Genomic DNA, 11,302 nt, shown 5'->3' on the forward strand with positions numbered 1-11,302 from the left:
GGAGAAAAAAAAATAAACGAAATAAAAAAGGAAACATAAAATACAAAAGAAAAATTAAAAAAAAATTAAAAGCAAAAAACCTAAAACGGAAATAAAACGAAAATGAAATAAAAGAGAGAAAAAAAAAAAAAAGAAAAAGAAACCCCTTCTTGGGCACCCCGTTTCCTTTCCCCCCCTCCGAAGCGTAAATTGCGGGGTCACCCCTAAAATGGGAGAAGGGGACCCCAAAATGTGGGTGGGGGAACCCCAGGGAGCCGAAAAAGCGGAGGGGGAGCGGCAGTAAGAAAGCGAAGCCGGGCGGTCGGGCGGCGGGGCAGCCAAGGTGGCGGCGCCGGCGCCTGCGCAGTCGTTGGCAAGACGGCGTCGATCACGTGGTAAGTAAGGGCGGCCAGGCGCGGGACCGGCGACGCATGCGCAGTGGCTGTCGTGCCGGTGCAGCGCTCCCTGCTCGAGTTAAGGGCCGGTTCCGGCGGCACGGCGGGACTCGCGGTCTCTCGTCTCTCCCGGGGGGTGTGCAGGGGGGAATAACATGAAGATTTTTAGGGGCGAAAGCGCAGAAATCAGCGAGGGACGCTAATTTGGGTAAAGTCGGTCGCCGGAATTCGAGAGCGACCGGAAGTCCTCCAAGGCCCCCGGCCCGGAAGTCCGCCAAGCCCACAGTAAAGATGGCGCCGCCAGGACCGGAACTTAGCGGAGACCACAGTAAAGATGGCGGCCCCTGCCCGGAAGTCCGCCAAGCCCACAGTAAAGATGGCGCCGCCAGGACCGGAACTTAGCGGAGACCACAGTAAAGATGGCGGCCCCGGCCCGAAAGTCCGCCAAGCCCACAGTAAAGATGGCGCCGCCAGGACCGGAACTTAGCGGAGACCACACTAAAGATGGCGGCCCCGGTCCGGAAGTTCGCCCCAGGCCACACTCAAGATGGCGCCGCCAGGACAGCAACTTAGCCGAGACAACACTCAAGATGGCGGCGAGAGGACCCCTTTGCCTCAGGGCGACGTCTATCCTGTTGCCTGACCTCCGCCGCGACCCGGACCCCCGCCCCGCGCCCGCAGCGCCGTCTCGCCGCGCCGCTTCCCGCTCTGGGGACGGGGCGGGGCGCTCGGCGGCGCCGGGCGCGGGCGGCAGGTTCGTGGGCGGCGGCAGGCACCGGCGCGGCAGCCCCCTCTCGGCGCCGCGGCGCGCGGCGGAGCGCGAGGACCCCCCAGGCGCTCGCTCCACTCCCGCTCCCGCTCCCGCTCCCGCTCCCGCTCCCGCCCCCGCCTCCGCCCCGCTCGGTCCCGCCGTGCCCTGGAGATGCTCTCGGGGCTGCGCCGCCGCTTCTTCCCCCCGGAAGCGACCCACGGCGGCAGATCCGACCGAGATCGTCCCCGGGGTAAGCGGCGGGGGCGCGGCGGGGGCGCGGCCGCTCTTCGGCCTCTCCCGCGGCCAGCGGGGACCGCGGGCAGGGGAAGCGACAGGCAAGTTTCTCGCCTCTGCGGAGAAACTCGCACCTGCGTGCCGCCGCAGGGCCGGGTTCGGGTGTGCCCTGGCATTGCACGCACCCCCCCCCCGCGGGGCGGGGTCTGCGCTGCCTCGGGGACCCTGTCTGTGCTGCCGGGAGAGAGAAATCCTTTGGGAAGCCGGGGTGGAAACAGCAACTCTGCGAATTGCTCAGCTTTTCCTAGGCGAGGGCGGGTTTTAGGGAAGAAAGGCCCGTCCTCGCGAAAGGCGCCGCGGGTCTCGCCGAGGGCGGGGGGGGGCGCGCGGCCGCAGTGGCGCGCGCGGCTGCAGTGCCGCTCCCGGCCGTGTCCGCCAGGCGGCGACTGTGAGGCAGGGCCCGGCGCTCGGGGCGGGCTCGCAAGCGGCGCCCGGGGGAAAGCGGCAGTGGTTTGGCCCTGCCGGGCTTCTCCGAGCTTAAAGCCGGAGTCGGAGGCGTCGAGGGAGCGTGTCCCTGCTGAGTTCAGCGGGCGTTCGGTGAATTTGCCGGGGGCAATCTAGTCAGAAGAGGCCCCCGTGCTTCACTAATTTTCCCTTTTTGTCCTTCGGGGTGACTTCTTACCAGGGATGTTATTCTTGACCCCCCGGGGCAAAGGGAGGTGTTCACCTGGGCAGCGTCAGGAGCCACCCTAACTGAGGCCCTGGCAGGTGAGTGCTTTTTGTGCGACTGGACGGCGAAGCCGTCCGTGGGAATGACCTGGCTCTTGGTCAGTGCAGTCCTAATTCAAGTGGCTCTTACTCCGTGTTCCCAGGCTCCCTCTTTTCCTTCGCTCGCCGTGGCCGTGCCGGACGCCTCTGGCAGGACTGACCCCGTGGCTTTAAGGTCCGGCGTGCCGTGTGCCTGCGGGTAAGAAAAGCTGGGAGTGCAGTCCCTCCGCTTTGATTGCTGTGTCTCCTTGGCAGTGATTTGGGAGGGGAATCCCAGAGCGATTTGCTTTGAAGGGGACCTTCAAAGGCCACCCTGTCTTCCGTGGGCAGGGACACCTTCCACTGTCCCCGATTGCTCCCAGTCCCGTCCAGCCTGGCCTGGAACGCTTCCGGGGATGGGGCAGGCTCAGCTTCCCTGTGCAGCGTGCTCCGATATTTCTCCACTGGCATCAGGAAAAGTTTTGTCAGCGTGTTCTGTTGGACGATGGTAAGCGGGACCTGGGGTGAAAATGACATTCTGTTAGGTGCAGAGGGAAATAATTCTCCTTTGAAGTCCAATGTAATTCAGTTTTGCACGAGTCTCGTCTGCCTTATGCTCGAATTGCTTTCTATTCTAGGCAGTTGTTTTAAATTCAACTTTTATTTTGTGTCTCCCCCCCCGCCCCCCCAGTATCCTGTACGAGACAAAGCTGCCTTTCCTCGTGGGAATGGACTGGCCGGGCTTTGGCAATCTGGCCCCTCGAAAGACTGAAGTGACCTCTTCCAACAGGGGAAGGCTCTCTGGCGAGCGGGGCCAGGAAGAACTGGAGTTTGTGGAGAACAAAAGCTGGAAGCGTGCCCCTGAAAATCCCCCCCCACTGCTGTCGGTCAGTGGGCTGACTGGCACGGCCCGGTGGCCTTGGCCAGGAGCGGTCCTGCGGGAAGCGCCTTTGCCCGGGCTGTCCTTTGAATTCCCACTGGGTGCTTGGCAGAGCCCCTCTGGGGGAGCCCCAGTGCCCGGCAGGAGCGGAGCGGGCTCCCAGGGAGGGGTTCACCTGCTCAGCCTCAGGAACCGTCCCACCTGAGGCCTGGCTGGGGGCTTTTTGGCCGCCTGGCCGGCGAAGCTGTCTGTGGGAACGACCTGGCCATGGCTCAGGGTGCTCCTAAGGACAGGGGCTTGAAAAAGTGTCCTAATTCAAGTGGGGCAGTTTGGGGGCAGTTTTTGGGGTGATTTGGGTCAGTTTTGGGGTCAGTTTTTGGGGAGATTTGAATCATTTTCTTGCCTTTTTTTGGGGTGATTTGGGTCAATATGGGGTCATTTTTAGGGTGATTTGTGTGAGTTTCTGGTCATTTTTTTGGAGGAGATTTGGGGCAGTTTGCGGACATTTTTTGAGGAGATCTGGGTCAGTTTCTGGTCATTTTTTTGGAGGAGATTTGGGGCAGTTTCTGGTCATTTTTTATGGTGATTTGGGTCAGTTTCTGGTCATTTTTTTGGAGTGATTCGAGTCAGTTTCTGGTAATTTTTTGGGGAGATTTTGGTGAGTTCTGGGTCCTTTTTTTGTGGAGATTTGGGTGAGTTTCTGGTCATTTTTTGGGGTGATTTGTGTGAGTTTCTGGTCATTTTTTGGGGGAGATTTGGGTCATTTTAGGGTCAGTTTTTGGGGAGATTTGTGTCAATTTCTGGTCATTTTTTGAGGAGATTTGGGGCAGTTTCTGGTCATTTTTCGAGGTGATTTGGGTCAGTTTCTGGTCATTTTTTGGGGAGATTTGGGTGAATTTCTGGTCATTTTTGGGGAGATTTTGGTGAGTTCTGGGTCATTTTTTGGGGAGATTTTTGGTGAATTTTGGGTCATTTTTTGGGGTGATTTGAGTCAGTTTCTTTTCATTTTTCGGGGTGATTTGAGTCAGTTTCTGGTCATTTTTTGAGGTTCTTTGGGTCAGTTGCTGATCATTTTTGGGGAGATTTGGGTGAGTTTTGTGTGATTTTTTTGGGGGTGATTTCGGTGAGTTTGGTCATTTTTGGGGGAGATTTGGGTCAGTTTTGGATCATGTTTTGGAGAGATTTGGGTGAGTTCTGGGTCTTTTTATGGGGTGATCTGTTAGAGTTTCTGGTCATTTTTTGGGGAGATTTGGGTGAATTTCTGGTCCTTTTCTTGGGTGATTTGGGTGAGTTCTGGGTCATTTTCTTGGGTAATTTTGGGTCAGTTTCTGGTCACTTTTTGGGGAGATTTGGGTCAGTTTCTGGTCACTTTTTGGGGAGATTTGGGTCAGTTTCTGGTCATTTCTTGGGATGATTTCTGTGAGTTTTGGGTAATTTTTTGGGGAGCTTTCTGTGGGTTTCTGGTCATTTTTGTGTCGGTTTCTGGTCATTTTTTTGTGGTGATTTGGTTGAGTTTCTGGTCTTTTTTTGAGTCAGTTTTTGAGGCATTTTTTGGGGTGATTTGGCTGAGGTTGTGGTCCTTTTTGGGGAAGATTTGGGTGAATTTGGGAGCATTTTTTTAGGTAATTGGGATCAGTTTCTGATCCTTTTTTGGGGATAGTTGGGACAATTTTGGGTCATTTTTTGGGGTGATTTGGGAGAGTTTCTGGTCCTTTTTTGGGGTGATTTGTGTCAGTTTGGGGTCACTTTTTGGGGAGATTTGGTTGAGTTTTTGGTTCTTTTTTGAGGAGATTTGAGTCAGTTTTTGAGGCATTTTTGCGGGTTATTTGAGTCAGTTTCTGGTCCTTTTTTGGGGAGATTTGGGTGAGTTTCTGGTCATTTTTTGGGGTGACGTGGGTCAGTTTCTGGTCATTTTGGGGGGAGATTTTGGTCCGTTTTTGGGTCAATTTTTGGGCACATTTGAATCAGTTTCTTGCCTTTTTTTTGCCGTGATTGGGGTCAGTATGGGGTCATTTTTGGGGTGATTTGTGTGAGTTTCTGGCCATTTTTTGGGGTCAGTTTGGGGAGATTTGGGTCAATTTGCGGTCATTTTTTGGGGAGATCTGGGTCAGTTTCAGGTCATTTTTTTGGGTGATTTGGGTGAGTTTTAGGTCAGTTTTTGGGGTGATTTGGGTCAATTTCTGGCCATTTGTCGAGGAGATGAGGGGCACTTTCTGGTCATTTTTTAAGGTGATTTGGGTCAGTTTCTGGACATTTTTTTGGGGTGATTTGAGTCAGTTTCTGGTCATTTTTTTGGGGAGATTTTGGTGAGTTCTGGGTCATTTTTTGGGGAGATTTTGGTGAGTTCTGGGTCATTTTTTTGGGGAGATTTTGGTGAGTTCTGGGTCCTTTTTTGGGGAGATTTCGGTGAGTTCTGGGTCATTTTCTGGGGATATTTGGGTCAGTTTGTGGTCATTTTTGGTTGAGGCTTGTGTCAGTTTCTGGTCAATTTTTGAGGTGATTTTGGTCAGTTTTTGGTCATTTTTTGCTCATTTGTGTCAATTTCTGGCCATTTGTCAAGGAGATGTGGGGCAGTTTCTGGTCATTTTTTAAGGTGATTTGGGTCACTTTCTGGTCATTTTTTGGGGAGATTTTGGTGAGTTCTGGGTCATTTTTTGGGGAGATTTTGGTGAGTTCTGGGTCATTTTTTGGGGAGATTTTGGTGAGTTCTGGGTCATTTTTTGGGGAGATTTTGGTGAGTTCTGGGTCATTTTTTGGGGAGGTTTGAGTCAGTTTTGGACCGTTTTCTGGGGAGATTTGGGTGAGTTTGGGGTCACTTTTGGGGGATATTTGGGTCAGTTTGTGGTCATTTTTTGTTGAGGTTTGTGTCAGTTTCTGGTCAATTTTTGAGGTGATTTTGGTCAGTTTTTTGTCATTTTTTAGGGAGATCTGTGTGAGTTTCTGGTCATTTTTTAGGGTGATTTGGGTCAGTTTCTGGTCACTTTTTGGGGTGATTTGGGTCAGTTTCTGGTCACTTTTTGGGGTGATTTGGGTGAGTTTCTGGTCCGTTTTTGGGGAGATTTGGGTCAGTTTCTGGTCCTTTTTTGGGGTGATTTGGGTCAGTTTCTGGTCATTTTTGGGGGAGATTTTGGTCAGGTTTTGGGTCAGTTTTTGGGCAGATTTCAATCAGTTTCTGGCCATTTTTTGGGGTGATTTGGGTCAATTTGCGGTCATTTTTTGGGGAGATCTGGGTCAGTTTCTGGTCATTTTTTGGGCGATTTGGGTGAGTTTTAGGTCAGTTTTTGGGGTGATTTGTGTCAATTTCTGGCCATTTGTTGAGGAGATGTGGGGCACTTTCTGGTCATTTTTTTAGGTGATTTGGGTCAGTTTCTGGTCATTTTTTTGGGGTGATTTGAGTCAGTTTCTGGTCATTTTTTGGGGAGATTTTGGTGAGTTCTGCGTCCTTTTTTGGGGAGATTTCGGTGAGTTCTGGGTCATTTTCTGGGGATATTTGGGTCAGTTTGTGGTCATTTTTGGTTGAGGCTTGTGTCAGTTTCTGGTCAATTTTTGAGGTGATTTTGGTCAGTTTTTGGGGCATTTTTTTAGGGAGATCTGTGTGAGTTTCTGGTCATTTTTTAGGGTGATTTGTGTGAGTTTCTGGTCCTTTTTTGAGGAGATTTGAGGCAGTTTTGGGTCATTTTTTTGGGTGATTTGGGTAAGGTTTTGGGTCATTTTTTGGGGTGATTTGGGAGAGCTTCTGGTCCTTTTTTGGGGTGATTTGGGTCAGTTTGTGGTCATTTTTTTAGGTAATTTGGATGAGTTTCTGGTCATTTTTTGGGGTGATTTTGTTCAGTTTGGGGTCATTTTTTGGGGAGATTTTTGGTGAATTTTGGGTCATTTTTTGGGGTGATTTGAGTCAGTTTCTGGTCATTTTTTGAGGTTCTTTGGGTCAGTTGCTGATCATTTTTGGGGAGATTTGGGTGAGTTTTGGGTTGTTTTTTGGGGAGATTTTGGTGAGTTTTGTGTGATTTTTTTGGGGGTGATTTCGGTGAGTTTGGTCATTTTTGGGGGAGATTTGGGTCAGTTTTGGATCATGTTTTGGAGAGATTTGGGTGAGTTCTGGGTCTTTTTTGGGGTGATCTGTTAGAGTTTCTGGTCATTTTTTGGGGAGATTTGGGTGAATTTCTGGTCCTTTTCTTGGGTGATTTGGGTGAGTTCTGGGTCATTTTCTTGGATAATTTTGGATCAGTTTCTGGTCACTTTTTGGGGAGATTTGGGTCAGTTTCTGGTCACTTTTTGGGGAGATTTGGGTCAGTTTCTGGTCATTTCTTGGGATGATTTCTGTGAGTTTTGGGTAATTTTTTGGGGAGCTTTCTGTGGGTTTCTGGTCATTTTTGGGGGTGATTTTGTGTCGGTTTCTGGTCATTTTTTTGTGGTGATTTGGTTGAGTTTCTGGTCTTTTTTTGAGTCAGTTTTTGAGGCATTTTTTGGGGTGATTTGGCTGAGGTTGTGGTCCTTTTTGGGGAAGATTTGGGTGAATTTGGGGGCATTTTTTTAGGTAATTGGGATCAGTTTCTGATCCTTTTTTGGGGATAGTTGGGACAATTTTGGGTCATTTTTTGGGGTGATTTGGGAGAGTTTCTGGTCCTTTTTTGGGGTGATTTGTGTCAGTTTGGGGTCACTTTTTGGGGAGATTTGGTTGAGTTTTTGGTTCTTTTTTGAGGAGATTTGAGTCAGTTTTTGGGGCATTTTTGCGGGTTATTTGGGTCAGTTTCAGGTCATTTTTTGGGGAGATTTGGGTGAGTTTTTGGTGATTTTTTGAGGAGATTTGAGTCAGTTTTGGACCATTTTCTGGGGAGATTTGTGTCAGTTTCTGGTCACTTTTGGGAGATATTTGGGTCAGTTTCTGGTCATTTTTTTGGGGTGATTTGAGTCAGTTTCTGGTCAGTTTTTGAGGTGATTTTGGTCAGTTTTTGGGGCATTTTTTTAGGGAGATCTGTGTGAGTTTCTGGTCATTTTTTAGGGTGATTTGGGTCAGTTTCTGGTCCTTTTTTGAGGAGATTTGAGGCAGTTTTGGGTCATTTTTTTGGGTGATTTGGGTAAGGTTTTGGGTCATTTTTTGGGGTGATTTGGGAGAGCTTCTGGTCCTTTTTTGGGGTGATTTGGGTCAGTTTGGGGTCATTTTTTTAGGTAATTTGGGTGAGTTTCTGGTCATTTTTTGGGGTGATTTTGTTCATTTTGGGGTCATTTTTGGGGAGATTTTTGGTGAATTTTGGGTCATTTTTTGGGGTGATTTGAGTCAGTTTCTTTTCATTTTTCGGGGTGATTTGAGTCAGTTTCTGGTCATTTTTTGAGGTTCTTTGGGTCAGTTGCTGATCATTTTTGGGGAGATTTGGGTGAGTTTTGGGTTATTTTTTGGGGAGATTTTGGTGAGTTTTGTGTGATTTTTTTGGGGGTGATTTCGGTGAGTTTGGTCATTTTTGGGGGAGATTTGGGTCAGTTTTGGATCATGTTTTGGAGAGATTTGGGTGAGTTCTGGGTCTTTTTATGGGGTGATCTGTTAGAGTTTCTGGTCATTTTTTGGGGAGATTTGGGTGAATTTCTGGTCCTATTCTTGGGTGATTTGGGTGAGTTCTGGGTCATTTTCTTGGGTAATTTTGGGTCAGTTTCTGGTCACTTTTTGGGGAGATTTGGGTCAGTTTCTGGTCATTTCTTGGGATGATTTCTGTGAGTTTTGGGTAATTTTTTGGGGAGCTTTCTGTGGGTTTCTGGTCATTTTTGGGGGTGATTTTGTGTCGGTTTCTGGTCATTTTTTTGTGGTGATTTGGTTGAGTTTCTGGTCTTTTTTTGAGTCAGTTTTTGAGGCATTTTTTGGGGTGATTTGGCTGAGGTTGTGGTCCTTTTTGGGGAAGATTTGGGTGAATTTGGGGGCATTTTTTTAGGTAATTGGGATCAGTTTCTGATCCTTTTTTGGGGATAGTTGGGACAATTTTGGGTCATTTTTTGGGGTGATTTGGGAGAGTTTCTGGTCATTTTTTGGGGAGATTTGGGTGAGTTTCTGGTCCTTTTTTGGGGAGATCTGGGTCAGTTTCTGGTCTTTTTTTTGGGTGATTTGGGTCAGTTTTAGGTCAGTTTTTGGGGTGATTTGTGTCAATTTCTGGCCATTTGTCAAGGAGATGTGGGGCAGTTTCTGGTCATTTTTTAAGGTGATTTGGGTCACTTTCTGGTCATTTTTTGGGGAGATTTTGGTGAGTTCTGGGTCATTTTTTGGGGAGATTTTGGTGAGTTCTGGGTCATTTTTTGGGGAGATTTTGGTGAGTTCTGGGTCATTTTTTGGGGAGATTTTGGTGAGTTCTGGGTCATTTTTTGGGGAGGTTTGAGTCAGTTTTGGACCGTTTTCTGGGGAGATTTGGGTGAGTTTGGGGTCACTTTTGGGGGATATTTGGGTCAGTTTGTGGTCATTTTTTGTTGAGGTTTGTGTCAGTTTCTGGTCAATTTTTGAGGTGATTTTGGTCAGTTTTTTGTCATTTTTTAGGGAGATCTGTGTGAGTTTCTGGTCATTTTTTAGGGTGATTTGGGTCAGTTTCTGGTCACTTTTTGGGGTGATTTGGGTGAGTTTCTGGTCCGTTTTTGGGGAGATTTGGGTCAGTTTCTGGTCCTTTTTGGGGTGATTTGGGTCAGTTTCTGGTCATTTTTGGGGGAGATTTTGGTCAGGTTTTGGGTCAGTTTTTGGGCAGATTTCAATCAGTTTCTGGCCATTTTTTGGGGTGATTTGGGTCAATTTGCGGTCATTTTTTGGGGAGATCTGGGTCAGTTTCTGGTCATTTTTTGGGCGATTTGGGTGAGTTTTAGGTCAGTTTTTGGGGTGATTTGGGTCAATTTCTGGCCATTTGTTGAGGAGATGTGGGGCACTTTCTGGTCATTTTTTTAGGTGATTTGGGTCAGTTTCTGGTCATTTTTTTGGGGTGATTTGAGTCAGTTTCTGGTCATTTTTTGGGGAGATTTTGGTGAGTTCTGCGTCCTTTTTTGGGGAGATTTCGGTGAGTTCTGGGTCATTTTCTGGGGATATTTGGGTCAGTTTGTGGTCATTTTGGTTGAGGCTTGTGTCAGTTTCTGGTCAATTTTTGAGGTGATTTTGGTCAGTTTTTGGGGCATTTTTTTAGGGAGATCTGTGTGAGTTTCTGGTCATTTTTTAGGGTGATTTGGGTCAGTTTCTGGTCCTTTTTTGAGGAGATTTGAGGCAGTTTTGGGTCATTTTTTGGGTGATTTGGGTAAGGTTTTGGGTCATTTTGGGGTGATTTGGGAGAGCTTCTGGTCCTTTTTTGGGGTGATTTGGGTCAGTTTGTGGTCATTTTTTTAGGTAATTTGGATGAGTTTCTGGTCATTTTTTGGGGTGATTTTGTTCAGTTTGGGGTCATTTTTTGGGGAGATTTTTGGTGAATTTTGGGTCATTTTTTGGGGTGATTTGAGTCAGTTTCTGGTCATTTTTTGAGGTTCTTTGGGTCAGTTGCTGATCATTTTTGGGGAGATTTGGGTGAGTTTTGTGTGATTTTTTTGGGGGTGATTTCGGTGAGTTTGGTCATTTTTGGGGGAGATTTGGGTCAGTTTTGGATCATGTTTTGGGGAGATTTGGGTGAGTTCTGGGTCTTTTTATGGGGTGATCTGTTAGAGTTTCTGGTCATTTTTTGGGGATATTTGGGTCAGTTTCTGGTCATTTTTTGGGGTGATTTGAGTCAGTTTCTGGTCAGTTTTTGAGGTGATTTTGGTCAGTTTTTGGGGCATTTTTTTAGGGAGATCTGTGTGAGTTTCTGGTCATTTTTTAGGGTGATTTGTGTGAGTTTCTGGTCCTTTTTTGAGGAGATTTGAGGCAGTTTTGGGTCATTTTTTTGGGTGATTTGGGTAAGGTTTTGGGTCATTTTTTGGGGTGATTTGGGAGAGCTTCTGGTCCTTTTTTGGGGTGATTTGGGTCAGTTTGGGGTCATTTTTTTAGGTAATTTGGGTGAGTTTCTGGTCATTTTTTGGGGTGATTTTGTTCATTTTGGGGTCATTTTTTGGGGAGATTTTTGGTGAATTTTGGGTCATTTTTTGGGGTGATTTGAGTCAGTTTCTTTTCATTTTTCGGGGTGATTTGAGTCAGTTTCTGGTCATTTTTTGAGGTTCTTTGGGTCAGTTGCTGATCATTTTTGGGGAGATTTGGGTGAGTTTTGGGTTATTTTTGGGGAGATTTTGGTGAGTTTTGTGTGATTTTTTTGGGGGTGATTTCGGTGAGTTTGGTCATTTTTTGGGGAGATTTGGGTCAGTTTTGGATCATGTTTTGGAGAGATTTGGGTGAGTTCG

General features: G+C 47.8%; 1 long non-coding RNA gene across 2 annotated transcripts in view; it reads left to right on the top strand.

Moving 5' to 3' along the window:
• The first annotated feature begins 3,321 nt into the window (after positions 1 to 3,321).
• Positions 3,322 to 11,302, top strand: part of LOC116784153 — an 8,262-nt gene continuing 281 nt past the window's right edge. The window contains exon 1 of one of the 2 annotated variants that reach the window (XR_004355975.1): positions 3,322 to 3,333. This is a non-coding gene — a long non-coding RNA (uncharacterized LOC116784153). Of the gene's footprint in view, positions 3,334 to 7,910; positions 7,922 to 11,302 lie in introns of those variants that run through there. The other variant, XR_004355976.1, reaches the window with a different exon arrangement.

This window comes from Chiroxiphia lanceolata, chromosome 3, assembly GCF_009829145.1.
Source record: "Chiroxiphia lanceolata isolate bChiLan1 chromosome 3, bChiLan1.pri, whole genome shotgun sequence".
Lineage (NCBI taxonomy): Eukaryota > Metazoa > Chordata > Aves > Passeriformes > Pipridae > Chiroxiphia > Chiroxiphia lanceolata.